At 43.6% G+C, this 18,537-nt stretch overlaps 1 protein-coding gene across 2 annotated transcripts in view; it reads right to left on the bottom strand.

The window, feature by feature from the left end:
• Nucleotides 1-18,537, bottom strand: part of LOC144668069 (protein TANC2-like) — a 923,845-nt gene that overhangs the window by 676,039 nt on the left and 229,269 nt on the right. Inside the window, exon 3 of one of the 2 annotated variants that reach the window (XM_078529835.1) lies at nt 13,762-13,854. The exons of the other annotated variant lie outside the window; for it this stretch is intronic. The gene's annotated coding sequence lies outside the window, so the exon portion shown is untranslated. The remainder of the gene's footprint in view (nt 1-13,761; nt 13,855-18,537) is intronic. 2 annotated transcript variants of the gene reach the window in all.

Here is an 18,537-nt window from a genome sequence, read left to right as displayed (position 1 = left end):
TATCTGTGCCCTTTGTTTATTACATAAAATATCCACATCAGGAATACCATTAAATAGGGGGAAAAAAAGGCACATTCCCCAAATGGCCTATAGAATGTAAATTGACACATTAGCCACACGAGCAGGCACAGTACTTAAACCAGCCTCAGAATTGATGAGCAGAAAAGGGCAAAAGGGGAAGAGAAGGTAGAGTGAGGGAGGAAATAAAACCAACACTCAAAGTTCTTTATCCTGATCTCTGCTGGAAAACATGAGTATGTGTAGGAAGTAGATGCCAGATGAAAGAAGTTCTAACTCTCATATGTTTCGAAGAAAAGTCATAGTGGGCTCAAAACGTTAACTCTGTTTCTCTCTTCACAGATGCTGCCAAACCTGCCAACTTTTTCCCGCACTTTGCTTTTGTTTCAGATTTCCAGCAGCCGCAGTATTTTGCTTCTATCTAATTCACCTTTGCTAACTGACAAACGAATCCTGGCTAACCAATCACTCTCTTATCACGATTTTTTCATCTCTTGCCCCATCCACACCCCAACAATGCAAAGCATTTAAATGTAAATGATCATTATTGCTAATGCCTCCAGTGGCCAAGTATCCTAACAATAGCCAGCGCCAGATTCACATACAAAGAATGGATGACCAGTGAGAAAAGTACCAGAGGGCCAATACTGTATAGCATGAGCTAATGCCTCAAAGGGATAAAACTGAAAACAAACTATGAAATGCATGATCTATTTGTCTAGTAGACAAAGCAAAGACACAACTTCAAAAATCTTACACACAAATCCAACCCTACTGGTAGAGTATACTGACTGAATTTTTTAAAAACAAATGACCCAGGGCCTTGTTATATTAGGTCACAAAAAAATCCATAGGATCATAAGACAAGATGGTATCAGGCAAGATCTCTGTCAGACACCCATATTGTGCATTACCTGGCAGACTGCTGCATCATGCATATCATGAAAGGAATGCACTGTAACTAAACAAGGGTAATTAGGGTAAACAAAAAGCCGATTCCAAATTGAGGAATTGTCGCACAATACACAGACCAGCAATAAAATTTTAAACTCAGAGCTGCAGAACATACTCAATAATCAGCTCAGTCAAATGAGGATGTGCATCAGCAAAAAATGTTCTCTAGAGTATTTTACAATGCAAAGTAGAGGGCCATTAATCTTTAAAGTTTTCAGTTGCATTTACATAGCTGTGCGCAAAAGAGAGCAGAAAATCAGACAGTCAGACATCTTAAACGCCTCAGTTAATGGTCAGTTGCAAATTGGCAGCTTGGCACAATTGAAGAAGTCTTCTGCCTGTCTTGATCTGGTTGAGCTTATGGGAGAAAGTATAAGTTAAAAGCAAAAAACTGCGGATGCTGGAAATCCAAAACAAAAATAAAAATACCTGGAAAAACTCAGCAGGTCTGGCAGCATCTGCGGAGAGGAATACAGTTAACGTTTCGAGTCCGTATGACTCTTCCCACCTACATCGTGATTCCTTTGACACCCTACATCATATCAATAGTTTCCTGTTCCCTGGCCCCAACCGCCTCCTCTTCACCATGGACGTCCAATCCCTCTACACCTCCATCCCCCACCGGGGTGGTCTGATGGCTCTCCGTTTCTTCGTCGAACAGAGGCCCGAACAATCCCTGTCCACCACTACTCTCCTCCGTCTGGCTGAACTTGTTCTCACACTGAACAATTTCTCCTTAAACTCCTCTCACTTCCTCCAAATAAAAGGTGTGGCTATGGGTACACGTATGGGCCCCAGTTATGCCTGTCTCTTTATGGGGTATGTGGAACATTCCTTGTTCCAGTCCTACTCCGGCCCCCTCATACAACTCTTTCTCCAATACATCGATGATTACTTCGGTGCTGCTTCATGCTCTCCTTTGGACCTGGAAAAATTTATTAATTTTGCTTCCAATTTCCACCCCTCCAACATTTTCACATGGTCCATCTCTGACACTTCCCTTCCCTGACCTCTCTGTCTCAATTTCTGGTGATAGACTGTCCACCAATAATCATTATAAGCCTACCGACTCCCACAGCTACTACAGCTCCTGTAAGGAGTCCGTCCCATCCTCTCAGTTTCTTCACCTCCGTCGCATCTGTTCTGATGATGCCACTTTCAAAAACAGTTCCTCTGACATGTCTTCCTTCTTCCTTAACCGAGGTTTTCCACCCATGGTGGTTGACAGGGCCCTCAGCCGTATCCGGCCCATCTCCCGTGCATCTGCCCTCACACCTTCCTCTCCCTCCCAGAACCATGATAGGGTCCCCCTTGTCCTCACTTATCACCCCACCAGTCTCCGCATTCAAAAGATCATCCTCCACCATTTCCGCCAACTCCAGCATGATGCCACCACCAAACACATCTTCCCTTCACCCCCCCCCCCCCCCCCCCTGGCGGCATTCTGCAGGGATTGTTCCCTCTGGGACACCCTGGTCCACTCCTCCATCACCCCCTACATCTCAACCCCCTCCCACGTCACCTTCCCATGCAACCGCAGAAGGTGCAACACCTGCCCCTTTACTTCCCCTCTCCTCACCGTCCAAGGGCCCAAACACTCCTTTCAAGTGAAGCAGCATTTCACTTGCACTTCCCTCAATTTAGTCTACTGCATTCGTTGCTCCCAATGCGGTTTCCCCTACATTGGAGAGACCAAACGCAAACTGGGTGACTGCTTTGCAGAACACCTTCGGTCTGTCCGCAAGCATTACCCAGACCTCCCTGTCGCTTGCCATTTCAACACTCCACCCTGCTCTCATGCCCACATGTCCGTCCTTGGCCTGCTGCATTGTTCCAGTGAAGCTCAACGCAAACTGGAGGAACAGCACCTCATCTTCCGACTAGGCACTTTACAGCCTTCCGGACTGAATATTGAGTTCAACAATTTTAGATCATGAACTCTCTCCTCCATCCCCACCCCCTTTCCGATCCCCCTTTTTCCCCCCAATAATTTATATAGATTTTTCTTTTCCCACCTATTTCCATTATTTTTAAATGTATTTCCATCCATTGTTTTATCTCTACCTTTTAGCCTATTTCGATCCCTTCCCTTCACCCCACCCCATCCCCACTAGGGCTATCCGTACCTTGCTTGTCCTGCTTTCTACCCTTAATTAGCACATTCCTTAGATAATATCACCACCTTCGACACCTCTTTGTCCTTTTGTCTATGACATCTTTTGGCCATCTCCACCTATCACTGGCCTCTATCCAGCTCTACTTGTCCCACCCCCCCTTAAACCAGCTTATATTTCACCTCTCTTCTATTTTTACTTAGTTCTGTTGATGGGTCATTCGGACTCGAAACGTTAACCTTGTTCCTCAAAGTAAAAGTTAAACTGTTTTTACAAAAAAAATATTTAATTCAAGAGAAATTTTTTATCTTGATAGCCAGTCAAAAGCTGATTGTACCAATCTTGTACAATGACACAATGACACACAATGCAGATCATAGCTTTCACATGTACAAAAATAGGTAACAGTCAACTAGACTTCCTAGCACAATCCTCATTTCTAAATTTTATGAATCACCTTCTCAATTGCTTATATCCATTGGGCTCTGTACAATCTGTCTCTTCTGCCATCAAAGACACAAAAGTATTAGCAAGAATCAGCAGAATAGCAGAAGCTGCCAATCATTATAATAAAACATAAATGGAATTGGAAAAGGGAATGGATTGTATTAATTATATTAAGTAACAGCTGTCAGGTGTGTGCATTAGGGGCCCTAACACAGCCATGAAATCAGACGAGCTTTGCTTCCACAGTTTATACAGTACCTTAATGCTGAGCTTGTGTTACTGTCTCTTAAGTTGAAGCCACTGCCTAACCTTGTCCCTAGAAAGTACTTAGGGCAAATAGAAAAAAACATTTCCCTCTGTGGATATCTCTTAATCCTGATGGCAGTAATGTAAAATTAAAAGCATAATTTATTTTTTTTTAATTCAATTTTATGAAACCACAACCCTCTCTCTTGTAACATTTTGCTTCATTTTGACCAATGACCTGAATTACAGAGAGACAGATTTGCATTTATATAGTGCCACTCACAACTACCAGACATCTCAAAGTACTCACAGCCAATGAAGTACTTTTGAAGAGCAGTCATGTAACATAGGAAATGCAGAATATAGTAATTTTAATGCACTAAAACAACCCAAAGGGCTTCATAGGAGCATTACCCGGCCACAAAGAGGTATTAAAACGAGTTTGGCCAAAGGAGTAGATTTTGAGATATCTGCACTGACTTAATTCAAATCCAAATCATCATCAACTGTTCTGGCCATCTCTGAGAAAAGTTCAGTCATCTTCATTGGTAAGGTAAGTAAAGCTGATTCACAGGTTGTGCTGGATTAAACTCAAGAAGCCGCCAGAGAATTAAGGAAAGCTAAGTCCCTCACTCTCCCATTACCATCAAGCCAAAGGACCAATTTTGGTTCAATGAGGAGTGCAAGAGAATATGCACAGAGTAGCACCAGACATACCTAAAGATGAGGTGCCAATCTGGTGAAGCAACAGCATAGGACTATGTACATGGAGGTAGGCAAATGTGGAGTTGAGGCCACAATCAGATCAGTTATGATCTTATTGAATGGTAGAGCAAGCTAAGGGGGCTAAATGGCCTACTCCTGCTCCTAATTCACATGTCTGCATGCATGCTAAACTGCAGCAGCAGCATATGATAGACAGATCTAAGCAATCCCACAACCAACGGATCAACTCAAAGTTCTGCATTTGTGAATGTGGTGGACAATTAAACAAGCAATCGGTGGATGAGGATCCACAAACATCTGCATACTCAATGATGGTGGAGTCTAGCAATTGGAGTGCAAAACACAAGGCTGAAGCATTTGTAACCATCTTCTGTGAGAAGTGCTGAGTGGATGATTCATCTCGGCTTCCTCCTGAGGTCCCAGGCATCATAGGTGCCAGCCTTCAGTAAACTCGATTCATTCCACGTGGCCTCAAGAAATGGTTGAAGTCACTGGATGCAGGAAAGGTTATGAGGCCCTGATAACATCCTGGCTGTAGTACTGAAGACTTGTGCTCCAGAACTAGTCACAACCCTAGCCAAGCTGTTCCAGTACAGCCAAAACACTGGCATCTACCAGACAATGTGAAAAATTACACAGCTGTCTTTCCCATGAAAAGCAAGATGAATCCAATCTGGCCAATTACCGCCCCAGCAGTCAACTGTCAAACTTCATTAAAGTGATGGAAGGTGTTGTTAACACTGCTATGAAGCAGCCCTTACTCAACAATAAATTGCTCATCAATGCTCAGTTTGGGATCCAACATGGCCACTCTACTCCAAACCTTATTACAGCCTTGGTCCTAATATGGGAACAGCTGAATTACAGAGATGAGGTGATGGTGATTGTCCTTGACATCAAGGCAACATTTGACTAACTGTAGCATCAAGCAGCCCTAGTAAAATGGAAGTCAATGGAAATTGCATGGGGGGTGGTGGGTTGGGGGAGTTATTTTCTACTGATTGGAGTCATGCCTAGATTGTTTTTTTTTAAAAATTCATTCATGGGATGTGGGCTACGCTGGCTGGGCCAGCATTTATTACCCATCCCTAATTGACCTCCAAAAGTGGTGGTGAGCTACCTTCTTGAACCGCTGCAGTCCATGTGGTGTAGGTACACCCACAGTACTGTGAGAAAGGGAGTTCCAGGATTTTGACCCAACGACAGTGAAGGAACGGCGATATATTTCCAAGTCAGGATGGTGAGTGACTTGGAGGGGAACTTCTAGGTGGTGGTGTTCCCATCTATCTGCTCCCCTTGTCCTTCTAGGTGGTAGTGGTCGTGGGTTTGAAAGGTGCTGTCCAAGGAACCTTGGTGAATTCCTGCAGTGCATCTTGTAGATGGTACACACTGCTGTGCGTCGGTGGTGGAAAGAGTGAATGTCTGTGGATGTGGTGCCAACCAAGCGGACTACTTTGTTCTGAATGGTGTCCAGCTTCTTCAGTGTTGTAGGAGCTGCACTCATCCAGGCAAGTGGGGTGTATTCCATCACACTCCTGACATGTGCCTTGTAGATGGTGGACTGGTTTCAGGGAGTCAGGTGAGTTACTTGTTACATGATTCCTAGCCTCTGACCTGCTCTTGTAGCCACAGTATTTATATGGTTAGTCCAGTTCCATTTCTGGTCAATGGTAACACCCAGGATGTTGATAGTGGGGGATTCAGTGATGTAATGCCATTGAACATCAAGGGGCATACCTGTGCAATTTTCCACAAAGCCAGGTAGATGCCAGTGTTGTAGCTGCATTGGAACAGCTTGGCTAGGGGCGGGGCAAGTTCTGGAGCACAAGTCTTCGGTACCATTGACGGAATGTTATCAGGGCCCATTGCCTTTGCAATATCCAGTGCCTTCAGCCGTTTCTTGATATCACGTGGAGTGAATTGAATTGACTGAAGACTGGCATCTGTGATGCTGGGGACCTCTGGAGGAGGCCGAGAAGGATCATCCACTCGGCACTTATAGTTGAAGATTGTTGCAAATGCTTCAGCCTTATCTTTTGCACTGATGTGCTGGGCTCCTCCATCATTGAGGATGGGGGTATTTGTGGCGCCACCTTCTCCAGTGAGTTGTTTAATTGTCCACCATCATTCATGACTAGATGTGGCAGGACTGCAGAGCTTAGATCTGATCCATTGGTTGTGGGATCGCTTAGCTCTGTCTATCACTTGCTGGTTATGCTGTTTGGCACGGAGGCAGTCCTGTTTTATAGTTTCACCACCTTATTTTTAGGTATGCCTGGTGCTGCTCCTGGCATGCCCTCATGCACTCTTCATTGAACCAGGGTTGATCCCTGGTTCATGGTTGATGGTAATGGTAGAGTGGGAAATATGCCGGGCCATGATGTTGCAGGTTGTGTTTGAGCCCAATTATGCTGCTGCTAATGGCCCACAGTGTCTCATGGATGCCCAGTCTTGAGTTGCTAGATCTGTTCGAAATCTATCCCATTTAGCACGATGGTAGTGCCTCACAACACAATGGAGGGTATCCTCAATGTGAAGGCGGGACTTCGTCTCCACAATGGCTGTGCGGTGGTCACTCCTACTGGTACTGTCATGGACAGATGCATCTGTGGCAGGCAGGTTGGTGAGGGTGAGGTCAAGCATGTTTTTCCCTCGTGTTGGTTCCCTCACCACCTGCCGCAGACCCAGTCTAGCAGCTATGTCCTTTAGGACTCGGCCAGCTCGGTCAGTAGTGGTGCTACCTAGCCACTCTTGGTGATGGACATTGAAGTCCCCCACCCAGAGTACATTCTGCGCCCTTGCCACCCTCAGTGCTTCCTCCAGTGATGTTCAACATGGAGGAGCACAGATTCATCAGCTGATGGATGGCGGTACGTGGTAATCAGCAGGAGGTTTCCTTGCCCATGTTTGACCTGATGACATGAGGCTTCATGAGATCTGGAGTTGATGTTGAGGACTCCCGGGGAACTCCCTCCCGACTGTATACCACAGTGCTGCCACCTCTCCTGGCTCTGTCCTGCAGGTGGGACAGGACATACCCAGGGATGGTGATGGTGGAGTCTGGGACCTTTTCTGTAAGGTCTGATTCCGAGGATGACTGTCAGGCTGTTGCTTGACTAGTCTGTGAGACAGCTCTCCCAATTTTGGCACTAGCCCCTAGATGTTAGTGAGGAGGACTCTGCAGGGTCGACAGGGCTGCGATTGCTGTTGTCGTTTCCGGTGCCTAGGTCAATGCCGGGTGGACCGTAGAAATAGTTTGTCAGAGGCCAATCATCTTAGCTCCAGGAATTCTTCAGGTGTTCCACAGGATAGTGTCCTGAGCCCGACCATCTCAGCTGCTTCACCATTGACCTTTTCTCCATCATAAGGTCAGAAATTGGGATGTTCCTCGATGATTGCGCAACATTCAATTCCATTTGCAACTCCTCAGATGTTGAAGCAGGCCGTGCCCACATGCAGCAAGAACTGGACAATATTCAGGCTTGGGCTGGATTGTGGCAAGTAACATTTGTGGCACACAAGTGCCAGACAATGACCATCTCCAATGAGAGAAAATGCAACAATTTCCCCTTAATATTCAACAATATTATCATCGCTGAACACTGTACTTTCCAAATGCCAGGGGTCACCAGAAACTTAACTGGATCAGCCATATAAATACTGTGCTTGCAAGAGCAGGTCAGAGGCTGGGAATTCTCATATCTCCTTAAAGTCTATCCACCATCTATAAGGCACAATTCAGGGGTGTAATGGAATGTTCTCCACTTGCCTGAATAATTGCTGCTCCAACAACGCTCAAGGTGGTCAACTCTATCCAGGACAAAGTAGCCCGCTTGATTGGCACACTATCCACCACTTTAAACAATCACATATTTAACTAAATACATGCAATGACAAAATATTGACTTCATTAAGACATAATCACTGCGTACACAGGATCATATGAAAGCAAGTGAAAAACACTCAGCTCTATACAAAATTGGTGACAATTGAGAAGAATGACCATACTAGCATTAGAATAACATATTTTGGTTTAGGAAGTCAATGAAAAAGAACCGGAAGAATGGGTGAATAGCTCATACTTATTTGATTTGATAAACTGCAATGTTTACAGTATAAATAACATGGGATTCCATAAGATTTATTCAAACAGAACTACAGACAAAACAAAATCTACTGATCCAGTATAATTTATGGCTTCAATGATAAGTTTTTTAAAAATGTATTCCTTCACGGGATATGGGCGTTGCCGGCAGCATCTATTGGCCATCCTTAATTGCCCGTGAGAAGGTGGTGGTAAGCTGCCTTCTTGTACCGCTTGTGTAGGTACAGCCACAGTACTGTTAGAGAGGGAGTTCCAGGATTTTGACGCAGTGGCAGTGAAAGAATGGAGATATATTTCCAAGTCAGGATGCTGAGGGACTTGGAGAGGAACTTCCAGGTGGTGGTTTTCCCATGTGTCTGTTGCCCTTGTCCTTCTTGGTGGTAGAGGTCAGGGATTTGGAAGGTGCTGTTGAAGAAGCCTTGGTGAGTTGCTACAGTGCATCTTGTAGATGGTACATACTGCTGCCATTGTGCATCAGCGATGGAGGGAGTGAAAGTTAAAGATTGTGGATGGGGTGCCAATCAAGCCAATTGCTTTGTCCTGGATGGTGTTGAGCTACTTGGGTGTTGTTGGAGCTGCACTTATCCAGGCAAGTGGGGAATATTCCATTGCACTCCCGACTTGTGCCTTTTAAATGGTGGACGGGCTTTAGGGAGTCAGGAGCTGAGTTATTCTCTGCAGAATTCCCAGTCTCTGACCCGCTCTTGGAGCCACAGTATTTATACGGCTTGCCCAGTTCAGTTTCTGGTTAATGGTAACCTGAGAATGTCGATAGTGGAGGATTCAGCAATGGTAATGCCACTGAAAGAGAAACTGGTTGGATTTTCACTTGTTGGAGATGGTCATTTCCTGCCACTTGTGTAACGTGAATGTTACTTGCCACTTATCAGCCCAAGCCTGAATGTTACATACGAAATAGGAGAAGTAGGCCATTCAATCCCTCAAGCCTGCTCCGCCATTCAATAAGATCATGGTTGATCGGTTTGTATTTCAAATTCCACATTCCCTTCTACATCCAATAACCTTTGATTCCCTTGCCTAACAAGAATCTATTCTCCTCTGCCTTAAAAATATTCAATGACCCCGCCTCCACTGCCTTCTGAAGCAGGGAGTTCCAACCCTCAGAGAAAAAAATCTCTCATCTCTGTCCTAAAAGGGCGACCCCTAAGTTTAAAACAGTGTCCCATGGCTTTGGACTCTCAAACAAGAGGAAACATTCTTTCCACATCCACCTTGTCAAAACCGTTCAGGATCTTATATACTTCAATCAAGTCACAGCTCAAATCGCCCTCAATCTTCTAAACTCCAATGGAAACAAGCCCTATCTGTCTAACTCGATATGGACTTGAAGCGTCAACTGTATCCCTCTGCAGATGCTGTCAGACCTGCTGAGTTTTGCCAGGTATTTTTGTTTTTGTTCTAGATTTCCAGCATCCGCAGTATTTTGCTTTTACCCTATCTGTCTAACCTTTCCTCATAAGACAGCCCACTCATTCCAGGTATCAATCTAGTAAACCTCCTCTGAACCTCCTCCAATGCATTTACAACCTTCCTTAAATAAGGAGACCAAAACTGCACACAGTATTCGAGATGTGGTCTCACCAACGCCCTGTATAACTGAAGCATAACATCCTTTGTAATATCTTTGGAACATCTAGTCTCGACTGTTAGTAAATTCTTAGGTTTTTTTCTCTCTGTCCCTTCCTGCCACTCTCGGGCTCCCATTTTCCATATTCCTATCATGCTCTCCTGCCTTGACTCTACCCATTGATTTGCTACAACTAATCATGCTTGATCACTTACACCCCTCATTTAGTTTAAAGCCCTCTCTACTTCCCTAGTTATGTGGTTTGCAAGAACACTGGTCCCAGCACGGTTCAGGTGGAGGCCGTCCCAATGATACAGCCCCCACTTTACCCAGTACCCACTTCTCCTACACCAGTCTTTGAGCCACGGATTCATTTCCCTAATCTTATTTGCCCTATGCCAATTTTCACGCGGCTCAGAAATAATCCAGAGATTATTACCTTTGAGGCTCTGCTTCTTAATTTGCTGCCTAGCTCTTCATACTAACTATGCAGAACTTCTTTCCTGGTCTAGCCTATGTCGTTGATGACTACATGGACCACAACAACTAGATCCTCCCCCTCCCACTTCAAATTCCTCTCCAGCCCCTCCAGCCCTGTGCAGATATCATAACCCTTGGCACTGGGCAGGCAGCACAGCCTGTTGGATTCTCACTCTTTGCTGCAGAGAACAGTGTCAATCCCCTTCACCATACTGTCCCATACTACAACTACATTCCAAGTTTGCTTCCCCAGCTTGAACGGATTCCTACACCATAGTGCCATAGTCAGCCTGCTCATCCACCCTGCAGACCTCGCTTTCACCCATACAGGCTGGAACACCTCAAACCTGTTTGGCAATTGCAAAGTCTGAAGCTCCTCCACTGATGTCTGCTCAGTTCATTTACCTGCCTCACTCTCAGTCACATCCTCCTGTTCCTTACCGCTAACCAAAGCAGATGACCCTATTCTAAGAGATGTGATCGTCTTCCAGAACAAAGTGCCCAGGTACTTCTCCCCCACCCTAATGTTGCGCACTGTCTGCAGTTTGGCTTCCAGGTCAATAATCCTGAGCCGGAATTCCTCTAGCTGCTTACACTTTCCGCAGACGAGTTTGTCCTGGATCGCCTTGGCATCCAAAAGCTCCCACATTCCATAGCTGCAACATAATACCTGTCATGTCACTGTTACTTATGTTTAGTTAATTACTTTCTTAATTAGAATAGTTCTTACATATACTACAATTTACTATGCTTATTATAAACTAGTACCACTTACACTTATATGTTTCTTAATTACACAGGTGTGCGTTTTAGTATTTATTTTAATTATTTTACTTTAAAGTTTGTTATTTTTATTTACATTTTTATTTTTTTAAAGCCCTACGACTCCCTATAAGCTTTCCTGCTGCAATTACAAAAACCTTACTACGAAGAAAACCTTACAGTTGCCAATAAATTGTACCAGTACTTAAAAGCCAGCAAAACTCACCAACTAATCACTTACCCAGTTCCCTATGACGTCACACTTGATTTTCTCCCAACCTTGTCGGTCCATTGCGACCCACACCACCAACACCAGCAGCAGCCAGCTCTTTGTGAACTCCCAGCTCCTCTCACACTCTTTGTGAACTCCCAGCTCCTCTCACACTCTTTGTGAACTCCCGGCTTCTCTCACTTTCTTTTTGAACACTGTCTTTTTGCGTATGTGCACAGGCTGCTTCATAGAACCGTTTTTTTAAGTATCAGCTTAATTACTAATAAAAAAGGCAGTACTGTCCATGTTTGATCTTCCGTGGTGGATCAGTATTGCGGCCTGTCTGAATTTCCAATAAATCCCTTTGAAGTCTCTTTGCAATCTCCTCACAACTCACAGCTCCACCAAATTTTGTGTCATCAGCAAACTTGGAAATATTACACTTGGTCCACACATCCAAATAATTGGTATAGATTGTGAATAGCTGAGGCCCATGCACTGATCCTTGCGGTACCCCACTGGTCAAAGCCGGCCAATCTGAGAATGATCCATCTATCACTACTCAGGGCCCAGGAGAGTGGGGGGTGCAAATGGTAGACAGTGCCAAACAACAGGGGCTCAGTGCTGTAAACAGAGTTTCTTGTTGTTCACACACAGCACCCACAGCTGCTGACCTGAAAAAAGGCTTTAAAAAACAGATCTGCCAGGCTGAGTGTTCCGATTCTTTAAAGCCGGTCTGTCAGCGTCAGGTCAATTTCACTAGATGTTGCAGTGCTTCCAACCTTTGGGCAGCTTCTTGATTCATATTGTTTTTTTTGAAAAGCCTGCCAGAAAACCATGAAGCTGCCCAACGGTCAACAGCAGCAATGCAATAACTGAGTGTGCGTGTGTGTGTGTGTGAACAGAGGGGTTTTGGGAGGGTGTGGGGGAGGGTTTCTAGGGGAGGCTGGGAGCTTGGGGTATTGGAAAGGTAGGTTAGAGGAAAATTTATGGGGGAGGTTCAGGGTGATTGGAGCAGGAAGCTGGAGAGAATTTGGGGAAGTTGGAGGGTTTGGGGGAGTTGGAGGGGGGTTTGGGAATAGGTTAGAGGGTGGCTTGGGGGAGGTTGGAAGAGGGGTTGGGGGTGAGGCTAGGGATTTTGGAGGTTGGTGAGGAGGATCGGGGGGTGAAGTTGGAGGAGGAAGTTGGAGGGGGGTCAGGGGTATAGAAGAGGTTGGAGGGGGTGTTGAGAGAGGAGATTGGAAGGGGTTGAAGGGAGGATAGAAGGGAGTGGGGGGGAGGTTCGAGCGTGGGTTAGTGGGAGGTTAGCTACAGAGTTGAATTATTTTGTAAAAGTAATTTTTTTGCAGCCACTTTCCTAACATCAGTTGATTGCTCTATGATTAATTATCCTTAGAGAATCAGCATTGGGCCTCCAATTCCACCATTGCTACAGTCACTCTGCCTACTGCTTACAGGTGTAATGAAAGAAAGACAAAACCTGCATATATACAGCACCTTTCATGATGTTTCAAGTCACTTTACAGCCAATTAGGTACTTTGAGTTATAATCACTGGTATAATGTAGGCAATGCTATCAAATGGCGAAGCAGGTTTGAGGGGCCAAACGGCCTACTCCTGCTCCTAATACATATGTTTGTATGTCATTCTGGGATGGATGAGACGAACTGGGCTAGATGATCTTTGTCATCCATAATTATCTTGTGAACAGTGTGGAATCATGGCTGGGGTTCTGTTTATTTTCTCTAATGAAAGTTTATTGTGAACAGGTTTTGTGGAGTGAGATTGCTAGGCCAAAAGTGCATAATGAGTTCATGGTGAATCAGCAACCTGTTTTACAGTGCACATGATTCTCAAGCATCTTTTCCACTGAATTCAATTTTGTGCTTTTGCCCACTGACATTTTATTCCAATCTATCTTGGAGCTTTTTATGAGTTCTTTGAGGCATTGAAATATCATGAGTTTTTGTTCTGTTGCACAACAGATATTGAAAATATATCGAAGTGAGAAGCAGCAGAGGTCTTCAGACTTTCTGATCAAGAAAGCACAGCTACAATTGTGAACCAGTCTTTGTCCTCTGGCCTCAAACATGGTGTCACACAGAGACACCTGAAGGCTCCAAAGCTTCTCACTGACAGTAAAGACCTATGTTGCTCAATCATTCCACTTTGTTGCTCAAGAGTCATTTGATCTTTTTTTACCCTGTGGGAATATTGATGAAATAGAATCCAATTACACCCCTTGTGCAAAATAATTATATTGAATAATATCATGCAACCAGGCAGAAGAGAATCATCATCTACTTCTACAGAATGGAAAAGATCTTATACAGTTTATCTGAGTTGTAAGTATTTATCTTTTCTCCAAAAATGAATTTACTGTCACCATGTCCATATGGTGCAATGTGCAGAACATGTTAACGGGAGCTGAGGCAGTCACCAAAATCAGTGTTAACATCTGCACAGGGTTATAAAAAATCTAATGGGATATTTTCCTGTCAAATTGACAATATTGTATGATTCTGTCAAAGTAAAATTTGTACTCTCTGGTTTGTTTAATAGTCTTGGCAGGATCACCTATAGGGTGCACTAAAACTAACACTGCATTATATTGTTGCTGCTCTCACTATTAATGACAATGCTGCATATATATTGGACGATATTTGTAACCAGATGCCAATAATGAGCATTATTCATTTTACTAGGACCTTGCGGTGATTGTTTGGTGAAATGATTGGAGAATCATGAAAGGGGGAAAATATCATGCATGATTGAGGGGGAAGGAGGAACAAGGGACCCAGAAACATGACAAGCACTGGGCCCATGATTTCTCACCCTGGCCCTGTCCCTACTCTCAATTTTCCGATCAACCCATCCTCAATCCATGCCAGTATATTACCCCAATCTCATAAGCTCTAAATTTGCTTACTAACCTCTTGTGTAGGGCCTTATTGAAAGCCTTCTGAAAATTTAGATACCCTACATCCACCAGTTCTCCTTTATCTATCCTGCTAGCAACATCCTCAAAAAAACTGATCCAAACAAAAACAAAAATTGCTGGAAAAACTCAGCAGGTCTGACAGCACCTGTGGAGAGAAAGACAGAGTTAAAATGTTTCGAGCCCAGATCACTCTTCCTCAGAACATCTGAACTCATCCGGACTCGAAACATTTTAACTCTGTCTTTCTCTTCACAGATGCTGTCAGACCTGCTGAGTTTGTTCCAGCAATTTTTGCTTTTGTTTCAGGTTTCCAGCATCCGCAATATTTTGCTTTTATCTTATAGTTTGCTGATTTACCCTGGTTAAAGGTTAATTTATCCAAGGATTCACTAGAAAAGACATTAGTAACCTACTCCCCATAAATTTTGATAATCCAAGTGGGTTTAACAACTTAACCATCAAGGAGACAGTGGACTTCAACAAACCTGAAAAACTCAAAACAATTTTTTTAATATTCAGTCATGGGATGTGAGCATTGCCAAGGCCAGCATTGTATTGCCCATCCCCAATTGCTCTCGGGAAGGTGGCAGTGAGCAGTCCATGTAATGTAGGTACACCTATATTGCTATTAAGGAGGAAGCTCCAGGATTTTGACAGTGTGAGGATGAAGGAACACAATATATTTCCAAATCAGGGTGGTGTGTGACTTGGAGGGGAGCTTGCTGGTGGTGGTGTTCCTATGTACCTGCTGCCCTTGATCTTCTACGTGACAGAGACCATTAGGTGGCAGAGATCACAGGTTTGGAGGGTGCTGTCAAAGGAGGATTGGTGAGTTGCTTCAGTGCATCTTGTAGATGGTACATAAATATAACAAAAGCAAAATACTGCAGATGCTGGAAATCTGAAATAAAAACATAAAATGCTGGAAAAACTCAGCAGGCCTGGCAGCACCTGTGGAGGGATGGTGTAGATGGTACACACTGCTGTCACTGTGCATCGGTAGTGGAGAGGTTGAATGTTTAAGGTAGCAGATAGGGGCCATCTTATGCTGGTGGGTGTTCAGCTTCTTGAATGCTGTTGGAGCTGTATGCATCCAGGCAAGTGGGGTGTATTCCATCACACTCTTGATTTGTGCCTTGTAGATGGCGGAAAGGCTTTAAGGAATCAGGAGGCGAGTTACCCAGCCTTTGACTTGCTCTTGTAGTTATAGTAGCTGTCTGGCTGGTTCAGCTAAGTTTCTGGTTGGCCTCCAACAACCATAACTGAAGAGATGTCTCTTTTGAAATCTTAATCATCTCCTCAGTTCTTTTTCTTTCAAGTTATACAAAAGCACTTGAGAACAAAATTGTGGACTTCAATCCCCAAAGCACCAGTTCAAAGCTAAAAAAATTCAAGATACCATGTAATAAAAATGTCCCTAGACTCATTCAATCACTAAATCACTGGCCCTGAAGGGATTCCATATTTGGAATAAAAATCCCCATTGTTACACAAAAAAAAACAAATCCTTTTATTCAGTGATCAACAGAGCAGATCTACTAGCAAATAAAAACAAATGCGTTTTTGCTGTAAGGTTGTTCAGTATCCCACTAAGAGGTTTGTGTAGTTGAACATGAAGTGTTTATTGGTAACACATAACTATATACATCTCCAAGGTACAGCCCTTACGAGGTACTCTTCACGCTTGCTTCTGCTGGACTACTGCTGTACTCAGTCCACTATCAGATGACTTTCTACATCATAATGTAGGCAGTACTGCTCTCCAGTCCCACATTAACCCATGCTATCCCAAATACCCTTATATTACAAGTCCCTACTCCCACCAAGTCTTTGCCCAGCCATATTTACAATACAATCTTTATTCCATGCTACCCCTTCTTCCCAACTACTTCTGCTTTTGAAGTTTGTCAAGTTCTAATTTCACATTAGCAAACTCATCTTCCATATGTGAAAGTTGGTTCTCTACCCGGAACACAGTTTTTCCTTAGCAGAGCCTAATTCCTGTGTGCTATCCTTCGAGCTCACAATCTTTAATTTTGCTTCTGCTCATTGTTTGAGGCTCTTTTCGCTCCTTTGTGAGAACTTCTACTTTCTCTTACAACTGTTCAACTTTTTCTTTGCACTCTTAAGTTCGTGATTTTCATTTCAGCCATGTCATTTTTCAACAACTCAATGGTTCTCAGTAAGTCTGAAGCATCCACTGCTTTTCCTTCCAGTTCCTTGATCTTCAGTGCCGGATTTACCTTTTCTAATCTTATTTCGGTCTCATCTTTCTCCGTCTGCAGCAAAGCTTTGACCTTGTCCATCATTTTGGTTTCATCGTTGACCAGGTCAGTCTCGGAAGTCTTAACTTGTTCCAGTTCTGTAATCGTGCTACTCATGGCTTCAGTATCTGCTTGCAGCTTGGAAAGTTTTACGGCCTTTCTTTTCAATGCCTCCACTTACCCATTCAGTTAACTCTTTAGCTCTTCAGTCTCTTTCTTGTATCTCTTGGCTTCCTCCTGGAATACTGAACATTGCTGAGTTCTTCAGTTCTTTCAGAGTGACATTAAATTCATTTTGCTTCTGCTTGTAATTTTCCAGGGGAACATACTTTGCCCTGAGAGATCTTTGTAGCATGTGAAGGCCCTTCAACGAGTTTTCTTTTTCTTTGTGAAGGTCATTTGCTTCATCTCAAATTTTCTTGTAATTCAACAGAGTCTTCCACTTTTTCTCCTGTTACCCCATTCTGCTGTTCAAGGCAGTCTTCATTTCTCCATGCTGCCGAAAGAGTGTGCACTCCTTTTGCATTTGATCTTGAAGGATGATTGGCTGTTCTTTCAACTGTTTATTTTCTTGTTGACATCTTGTCAAATTATGCTGTGCTTCAGTGCATTGCTTTGCTTTTTCTGAAGTAGTATTCAACATCTTTTTTAAACTCATGTTTTTTCAGGGCCATGTATTGATTCTTCAAGGAGTCTTTCAGGGCAGCAACTTGGAGTAGCTTTTCCGCCTACTATTGTGTCTGGCTATACTTCTGGTTGAGTTCTTCGAACTCAGCTTTGATACAAACATTTTCCTGTGGAATAGCTTTATTTTTTTTCACAGTTTTTTGTTTCTTTTGGGTTACATCAGATAGCTTTCCTTCATTCACAGCCATCTGTTCACTCTGACTGCCACCTGCTGTAGCAGTTTGGGTTACGTGTCGGCATTTTCAAAAAGCTCTATTTTTAAACCTTTTGCCTGCTTCTCAGCCTTTTTGTTCCTCTACACTAAACTCTTCAGCCCAATGTACTTCATTGAACTGACATGGTCTGCCACCATGTTTGGATGTTGTCCGCTTTGCCCTGGGGTCTGCTTGCCCTTTTGATGCTTTACTAGGGTTGTTCTATATCTTTTTTTTTTAAGGTCTGTACTCTCCACAACTTGGAGTTTAAAGTATTTGTCATAGGCTTTTAATAATTCACCAAATGTGGTTAAGGATTGATCTATACCTTGTCTTATGATTACATTGTCAGCCATTTCACCAAATAAGTGTATGAATGTATTAACTTGCACTTCCTCTGATTTCCTACTTAATCCTGTTGCGCTCCGGTGACATAAAAATTTTCTTCTCCATGATGCCCAATTGAGTGTCTGGTTTGGCCCCTGTATCAGCCCAAATTGACCTGGTATTTTTAATTTACTATCCATGGCTGTTTTTTATAACAGCGGAGTACCTCCATTTTTTTCCCTTCAAGTTGGCGCCACAGCAGCAGTTTCTTCCTCCTCTTCCTGTGCTTGTCGGGTCCTGATGGACTCCGGTCACGATCGTGGTCCTGACCTCTTTGAAATTCATTTTCCGCAGCAATTTATTAAATCAACAATTTGGGGCCTTCCCAGCAATTTTGGAGGATTTTTGGGTGTATAATAATCAATTCCCAGCTTTTGCTGAGATTTTAAAAACCTTCTGCTTTTTTTTTCTTT

This window comes from Cetorhinus maximus, chromosome 25 (assembly GCF_964194155.1).
Source record: "Cetorhinus maximus chromosome 25, sCetMax3.hap1.1, whole genome shotgun sequence".
Lineage (NCBI taxonomy): Eukaryota > Metazoa > Chordata > Chondrichthyes > Lamniformes > Cetorhinidae > Cetorhinus > Cetorhinus maximus.
This window is presented reverse-complemented; position numbering and strand designations above follow the sequence as displayed.